The sequence below is a fragment of the Rhagoletis pomonella genome, unplaced genomic scaffold, assembly GCF_013731165.1.
Source record: "Rhagoletis pomonella isolate Grant_MI unplaced genomic scaffold, Rhpom_1.0 Rhpom_scaffold_00001, whole genome shotgun sequence".
NCBI lineage: Eukaryota > Metazoa > Arthropoda > Insecta > Diptera > Tephritidae > Rhagoletis > Rhagoletis pomonella.
In genome coordinates this window covers 68,571,321-68,580,527 of record NW_023458555.1, presented here as the reverse complement: position 1 = coordinate 68,580,527, position 9,207 = coordinate 68,571,321, and the positions used below count along the sequence as shown (strand labels likewise).

The 9,207-nt window shown below is 33.5% G+C and overlaps 1 protein-coding gene across 8 annotated transcripts in view; it reads left to right on the top strand.

The window, feature by feature from the left end:
• The first annotated feature begins 355 nt into the window (after positions 1-355).
• The window catches only part of LOC118747291 (homeobox protein prospero-like), a 619,759-nt gene continuing 610,907 nt past the window's right edge, over positions 356-9,207 (top strand). For 4 of the 8 annotated variants that reach the window (XM_036481401.1, XM_036481298.1, XM_036481333.1 and 1 more), the window contains exon 1: positions 1,180-2,849. The gene's annotated coding sequence lies outside the window, so the exon portion shown is untranslated. The other 4 variants (XM_036481305.1, XM_036481323.1, XM_036481314.1 and 1 more) reach the window with 4 other exon arrangements.

The window sequence follows — 9,207 nt, the reverse complement described above, 5'->3', positions numbered from 1 at the left end:
TTTTTTGTCCGCAGCTCGTTTGACGTAGCACTAGAACTGGAATGTGTACATACTCATGGAATGCAACTGAATTTGCAGGGGCTGATGAGAGAGGTGGAGCCGCGCGAGTGCAGCAGATGCATTTCGCGTTCGTTTGTTTATTTGAGTACACGAATCCCACCAGCACCTTACTATATTTGCGGGCCTGTATACAGGAATAAATATATGTATATATGGCTTCTGGATAGGCAAGTGTAGTCACATACATATGTAGATGTAAGTGCATGTGTATAACTGCATGTGGCCATGGATGCGCGCTTGCCGCGATTTTGCTGCCGGCTCATTTTTCAGCGCTCGTATTTGAACCGCGGTAGTTAGACCATTAATTATAGCGGTTGTCGGCCTTCTTCTCCTTGCTATTGTGTTAAACGGCGATACAATCAGCAACGGTATAAAGAATTACAACGGCGACTTCGTCAACGCCAACTGAATCATAATTATCGAAACCACCACATTGCTGGCACAATCGCGAAAGGCATAAACACTGGTATGTCCTTATACCCAGTCCTAGCCACGTAGTAGTCAGCCCTTTCACAATATCAGCCACTGATTTGGCCCTTTCGCTGTAGTGGTCGCGACCGCCGCCTGACGGAGCTGAAGTTAGCTTTGCTACTATTTTTGTTATCGTTGCTGCTGTCATTCATTGCCTTTTTATTGTCCGTTGTCGTTGTCGACGTCGTAAACGTTTTAAATGCTGTTGCAACAGAAAACTGCTAAACGCGAAACAGGCGTGGCGTTTTTCCAGCGAACGGCTGTGGCAGTCTTCTAAAAAATTCTTTTCTAATTAAAAATTCAAAAGTTCATCTTTTCTTAACAAAAAATCGAGCCAAACATCCAACATCAATAGAAATTTTATTTAGTTTAGAAGGCCTAAAACAACTGCAATAAAAACAGCAGAAGCAACTGTCCACTTAGGAGTTCATCAAAGAAGCTGTAAAAACAACTTTTTACTGCAACCAAAACACGATCCATAAAGTGCAGTACGCATGAAAAAACTGTGAGATTTTAAAAACAGATCAAAATGTAGAAGCTAAGAAGCAGCAATGTCAAGAATACGAACAAAAAGAGGCATATACAATAAAGAAAAAACTAGAAAAAGATTGTGAGAATAAAAGAAAGAGGTACAGAATGTGTAAAGAATATACGTAAAGAGTGGAAAGTGATTAATTAGGGAGAGCCATATACATATCTATGTTTGCATGCAAACATACACATGTATATATGTATATACATACATACATATTCATATATATTTTTGCAAGACACAAGTGGGAAAATAGGCACCATGTCTCTTTGAACAGCGGCGCATGTTCAAATTACAAGTTTTTTTTTCGGAAAGATGCAGTGAACAGTGAAACCTCTTGGAAGAAAATAAAGGCAAATACAATTCCAAACAAACATTCGCTATTAAAGATTTGTTTCGTGTGTGCGTTAATCAAAAGACATCAACAATTGACTGCCCTTAAGCCTTAAAATTAGCTTGCATTATTTTCCAAAAGTGTTACATACGTATACATATTAAATCGGGAAGTGATAATTGGTTGAACAACACTCGCTTTATCGTCACTTCCACTCTTCGTTTCACTTATTTCCAAGGACGGCCAGCAGCTAAACTTTTAATTTCTTGCTGAAAATTTTTACGTCTTGAAAATGTGCTCCCAAAGATTTGATTCGTTAATGCCACAAAATCCAATGACAATAGCGAACAGCAGCGGCTTAGCATCCATGTTTCAATTATTTCACTTCACTTTGACCACGCCTTCCTGAATGCCAGAGCACCGAAAGGCAAACATGTGACAGCCGTAAAGTATAAATGTAAAAATTTCAATAGTATTTTCTTTGAAATTTTTAATAACATCATGAAATAGCAACAGTTATTACAACAACTACTACTACAACAAAATTTGAGTAGCATTTCCTTTGAAATTTTTAATAACATAATGAAATAGCAACAGTTACTACAACAAGAACTACTAAGAAAAGCCAACAATCACAAAAGTACAGCAATAATTATGAAATAGGCGAGAACAACGATACAAGAAATGCAGTATAACATCTACGTAAAACTTCAGTTATAAGCCAACCACAGATTCCAATAACTAAGAAAAAGGCATCTTTGTGTTTTTACAGTTTTGAACAAAACAACAACAAACCGAACCAACAAAAAGCCACTAGCTTATCAACTACATACATAAACCGATAAATCAGCACAAGCAACCAAACAGCGGCGGCAAAGAAAATTCGAATCCGATTCAGCGAGTTCGATTTTCCTGCTACGTCACGTCACCGTAAATAGAGATCAACTTACACGTCTGAATTTTTTTTACAAAAAGTAGCGTTTACCGGCCATTTTAGATTTTTTACCGTTTTGGTTAATCGTCACATTCGTCCTTTCGTCAAAGACTTTTCGCCAATGAATATTGGACCTGTTTACTAAGCAAAATTCCATAAATTCAGACGTTAACATTTTGGCGTCGATTTTTGCAAACTACGAAATTACCTGAATCAAAAGTAATACTAAATCAACAACTAATAAATTAAAAAATAGAGCAAAATTAAACGAAGGAAAAATTTTTTACTAAAACGTAATTTTTATCGCAAAGCATAACTTAAATAAGAAACCTAGTCATAATTTTACAAACAAGTTATTGTTAAAAACAAATGGAAAAAAACCAAAACAATAGAAAGCGCTGGGGATGAAATCTTGAAACAATTACGTACTACGAAATACATTTGCATAGACTATTCCGAAAATGAAAAAGGGTATCAGCAAAATATGATGTGATATTTTTATGTATTCTCAGTCTAGGGTGAGTACTAATTGAATTTCTTTTAAATATTTTTTACTATTTAAAACGTAATTTTTATTGCAAAGCATAACTTTAACACGAAGCCTAGTCATAAATTTACGAACAATTTATTGTTGAAAACAATTTGGGAAAAAACCAAAACGATATTTAGCAAGCGCTGGGAATAAAATCTTGAAAAGTCTTGTACTGAGAAATGATCTTGAAACAACTACTAATTTAAATCAATACATTGATAATACTAATAGTTGTTCAAGCGTAAATAGTGTTGGCATTTTTGGTACAACTGTACTTTTTTGATTCAATTTCATTCAATACTTTGCTACTACACAGAGCTTTCGGGTGTAATTTTGTGATGAATACTCAAAAAATATTGGTCTGAAAACTCACAGCTGTAAATTTATGTTTTCTCTTTTTGCTTTTGCCATTTTGACCAAGTGGAGAAGGACTTGGCTTTACTTTGAATTTCCAATTGTCGTCCGCGCTTTGTTGAACTCGGCCAAAGTCGCTCAGGCGGTTACAGCGCCGAACAAGCAGAAGAAGAAAACATGTTTATTTAATTTCACTATGCCGTAAGGAACGGATTCTATACTTAATACTTCTGGTGCTATTGACTCTAATGAGTATCCTCAATAAGCTTTTCTTTTATCTAAACGGTAGTTGTAAATGGCTCTATTAGTTTTCGCACATAATATATGTACATATGTACATATGTATATATGTATGTAGATATGTTGTTAATGCTGAACACGGACGATATGGTTCAATGACTAGAGAAAATATTAACTAGACATCGAAATATGCAATTTTGTTGTCTGATTTATGTCAAAACCAATCATGTCCGATACAGAACGCAGCAACAGTCCTGTTGTCTCTGGTCCGACACGCTAGAATTTTCGGCGTTTTTGCACCTGCATTATGAGCTCAATAGCAATGAATGTAGGCACATTCTGAAAATTCAATATAATAAGTTAATATAAAGTAAGCTAATAGTAAACATATGTATATTTTTTAAATTAGCCAGTGGCGGATACACGGGCACACACACATTAAATTTTTCTTTTTACTTATAAATCAATGAAACGAAGAATTTTCAAATTTTTCGTGGTTTTTTGAAAAATTCTTCTAGAACTTCGTCAACTGAAAAATTTATAATTGTGAATATTCATAGATGGTAGACCGTTGAGCCTTTCTTCACATGTTGTATTTCTCAAGTAGGTTTTAATTCTTTTCAGGCATGAAAAGCTTCGATCAGGTGTGGCTATTGAAACGGGCAAAAGTGCCAATATACGTAAGATCTTAAAAACATTCCCAAAAGACGTTGGATTAGCTACTTGTAATGCTTCGAGAGCATTTCAAAAATGTTCGTGGGAAATTCGTTTTTTCCACGTTTTTACCTCCAAAAGAAAGTTTTGTTTCGAGCAGTCGATTACCTTTTTATAGAAAGCAAACAATTCTTCAGTTTTTTTTCGTTAAAACCATCTTTGGAAACAAAACACTCAAATAATTTAAAACTGATTTATGGTTTAGGAACCGGCTTTTCAAATGAGCAATATATGTATCAAGGAAGGGAATGTAAAAAGCAATGCGATAGTATGCCTGGGCGTCTCCGGTTTTCACATTAAAGCGATTCTTTTGGCGACTGCTGTATCGCGGTACTTTGATCTCTGTACCTTGGTTGGTGCATACTTCTTCTACGTGTTCGAAAAGCAAAGGAAAGTTTTTTTCTGCATCTTGTCGCATTTCTTCAAATTCCTTTAAAGCGTCGTCGGCTAAGCTCATTGCTTCTGCAAGGTCTTCATCAGGTACTTATAATTGCCGGCTAGCAAAGCAACAACAATTTATAAAAAAGCAAATGCATGTTGTTGTCGCTGTGCTAACAGTTTTTCAAACCCTGATAATTTCTATAGATATTCTCACGATACAAATAATTTTTACGGTGTTTTCCCCGTGACAAATAAAAAGTTTTTGACAATTGGAAGAAATACAACTTCGAAAGTCTTTTTTAAACGATTTTTCATTTTGCTACGTTAGAGCCAAGAAACTTATGGATACATATACATACACATAAAAATTGCTCGTTTAAGATAATTAGAATAAGGGGCAAAATTTCCCGCAAAACCCCCCATCAGAAAATTCTGGATCCGCCGCAGAAATTAACGTATAGTTGAACTGAAATTTCTATAGCTAAAGGTCCAAAATAATAACCAAATCTTACCATAAAATAGCTAAAAAATCACTTGCTGATAAAAACTATAATTTTCAAAGCAAATATATCTTTACTTAAATTAAAAAAAAAAAATATCTAATGGCGGAGGTTTCAATTATACTTAAAAAAAAGCTTTTTTTTAGTAATCTAAAAATATTTCGATTAGAAAGTCCTTTACCCAATTTCAGGGATTTAACGCAAAGTCCTTCTTCTGTTTCGGATTTTTATTCCTCACTCTTACTACCTTCAAAATGAATACGATGTTTTTGCGATTTAAAAATAAGATTCATACTCGGAACCTGAAAATGAAAGATTATCGTTATTTTCTTTGCAAGATGTTTTAATTCTTACTTTAATTGCGTTCCTTTTTCAAATGCCATTGAACTGAGGTTCTCTCCCAGATCTGCAAGTTATGTGTAGTTCCTATAAATATGAAAATCTGCTGACCTAACAATGTTTGCAGTTAGAAGCCAAAGGCTTAACAAAATACTATAGCAGCTTAGTATACATATTTCTCCCTAGATTTAGTGTTAATCTGTGCCATTAGGGATAAAATACCTTTAGGCATTTTCTTCGGGATTCTTCCAAATATTAGAATTTTATTTATTTTTTGTTCTAAGACAAATCAACAGGTTATAATTTCTTATACGAGTCTAATAAAGTTTTCTCTTTTTATTAATGTAGGTAGAACTTTCAAAATCTTTTAACAATTTCAGGCTATTTCCGTATAATTAAGTTAGTTGTTTATCTTTATTATTTCATTGAAAAATTTAAAAAGTTATTGCAATTAAAACAGTTGTAATTAAATTTTTAATCAAGTAACAAGTTGATTGAAAAGTTAATTGAATGGCACCCAACACTTTCAGATATCCGAGTTACTAGTATCTAGCAACTAAAATAATACCACGTTTAATAATAAAGAGAAGCAATTCAAAATTTAAGTTGTTGAGATTTCATCATACAATTAATAAGCTTGATAAAGAGAATATGTTCAGCCTAACAGATGACTAAACTTCCCAAAAATGGCGAAGATATGGGTCTTTTCATCTGCCCTTTTGTATATATTAACTGAATGAATAGATCAAACTTTGATTCCGTTTTCCCACAAAATTGAAATTTTTAAATAATTCTGTATATTCTTACATAAACGTGCGATATATTTAGGGTTTTTTAGGGAGAAATGGAATGACTTTAGGATGAAGTTATATGTACCATTCGACAACACTATATTATGGGTAAGTTATATGAACTTATCCTCCACAAGTGCATATATACCAATTCTAAAGTTACTATCATAGCTACATATGAAATAAGCATTATAACAACCCATTTACATTACACCAGTAGCACGCTAATCGAACAAACCAAATTTTAATCTAAATCTCAATTTCAATCCAGTGCACCCCTTCTAGCATAGCTGTAATCTAGAATCATTCAAAGTAAGTATTTAACATAGTTTAAAAATAAAGAAAGTCGGTAAAAAGAAAAATTGGTTTGTGTGCAAGGAATTTGGCTCTGTCAAAATAAGTAATGAAAATAGGTTTATTTAACAAAACAAGTTAACAAAATAAGTATTATATCAGATGACATATTTTTCAAATACAGCGTATTCCTTTCCCAATATACATAAATGGTGCGTCAGTATACGGCAGCAATCCATGATTGCACCAACTCATTCAAAATTCAATTTATCAAATTTGTAAAAGTTATACAAATTATTCCCATTTCAGCAGAAAGATTTTATAAGGAACTAGCTTTTACCCGCGGGTTTCACCCCATGTTTTTATACAAATATGAAAAATACTTTATGTAAAGATGATATATTTTGTTTCTGCTCTAATTTTACTATAGCCGTGATAGCAGAATATGGTAGGTTGTATAAATAGGGTGTTATGGAATGAAATGCAATAATAGTTTTTTGGCACATCAAAATGAAGGTTGAAATATCTCCAACAAATTATATACTAGAATAAATACCAATTTTAAATAAATTTTAACTATCTAATTTCATACGAATAATAAACTCCTATATTATTTCACAGCATGTCTTTAATACTCCAAAGCATCTATTAACATAAATGCATTTTCCAACGCAATTATCATACATTTTATTTTCGATAAAGTTTTGGGTTTTACTTTAAGGCATTCTTGTTTATTGTCATGGCAAAAGCTAAGCGAACTGGAAACTGAAGTTTTTTAAATTCGAAAGGCATATGAAAAGGAATTAAAGGGGTCACTCCTATATTATGTACCACGCCCCCATTTACAAACTCATGTATATAAATATACCTTACTATAAGCACCTACCATAGATATGTTTGCATACCAAATTTCAATTTTATGTGGCGTATGGTTCCGAAGTTATGCTTATTAAAAATTCCACGACTGTGAGATATGCCACGCCCCCTCCTAAAAAGTTATTTATGTATAAGCACCTAGCATAGGTATGTCTGCATTCCAAAGTTCAAGTTCATATGACTTATGGTTCCGAAGTTATAGTTGATTAAAAATGTGCAAACCTATGGGTGGTGCCGCGCCCCATTGCAAAATTGACACCATATTTGCAAATAAAACCATACCTATAACCTTCCCGACCAGAAATGCATTATTTTAACCGGAAGTTCATTCCAGAAAATTGTCCTACGAAAGCTATGTATTTTTGTCTGCAGAATCCGAGTCTGTTGTAAAAACAGACATACATATCGTCGTTTAAAGTACAAAACCGCGTATCGTCATTCTGCAAAGCCGCGTAACTGACATTGGCTGCCAAAAATTGGATTTTATCACACAAGCTCTTGGCTCAATCCTTATCCGTTCGTCCTGAAATATACCAGCTAGAAATGCGAAGAGAACAATTTTGAAATATGAGTGTTTTCACCCTCTAGAAGATAATTTCTACTACTTCACATACGCGTTTTTGCATTTTGCTGATACGCGGTTTTGCATTTTGTTGATACGCGGTTTTGCACATTAAACGACGATATATGTATGGGCAAATCTCACGAGTTTTTTTTAGTGTCACTCACTTCTTTAGGCAGAAAAACAAACGCTAAAGCATTCTTCTTGCATTTATTTCAATCAATGGAGTTCCAGAAAGAAGTACAATTAGAAATAAACCAAGTATTTGAAGAATTTTAGCCTTAAAACGTTTATTTAGGCGAAAAAGAAGCGAAATTACTAATTTTTTCATTGTCACTCGAAATAATAATAATTGTTTTTTTTTTTGTTTGAAGTGAAACTTCTTAGGCGGTGGTCAAGGCACATAAATACAGGTAGAGGCCAAAATGACATTGCTCTCATGAGAACCAAACCTTTAAACTTCAACTTGTTTTTCTTTTATTTCCCATATTTCGTTACGCTTTGAATGTCATATCCATGTTTTTTTTTTGAAGGCTCGTTAATAACAAATTTTAGTTAACATTTGAACTTTTGCAGTGTTGTGCGGTTTATACTTAGTGTATGTATTAAAAATGCAAAACCTGAAGCGTTGTTTTTTTATGTGGTGTTAAATATAAAGCAGATACCACTAATTTTTTTACCGTGCTTCAATGTCCTTCGCGTAAGGAGCGTTGCGAAAGCAGCAGTGGGGCAGAGCTGCAGCGAAATGCCTTGCTGTGCGTTAAACATTTTAAAGGAGCACATTTCACAAATACACCGGGAGGTACAGGAAAGGCACGTTTGATGCCAAGTGCTGTTCCTATTACCCTTATGCCGAAAAGTCCCTCCAACAACACTGCAACTCATAAATCAAAAACAGAAAACAACAGACATGTTAACAAATTTTAGATACAGAAAATCTATATATATAAATGTGAATGTCTGTTTGTTTATTACCTTATAACTTTTGAACCGTGAAACTTTGCTGATCAAAATCAGTGCGATCAAGGTGTGATTGACAACTCAGTGCGGCTCTCTTTTAAGGTACTATAATGTCAAAAAGTATAAAAAAAACTAATTAACCCTTAGTGATGCATGTATATTATCAGCACTGATGTCCTAGGCTTTTATTTCGATTATAGTTTTGTTTTACTTACATTACTTACATCACATATATTTTGTCAATAAAATAAAACAAATTGTTTATAAAATCGTTTTATCAATTTTCTTGTTTTTAATTGTCCTAGTTTTATGCTTTTGCGCGTTTATTTTTAT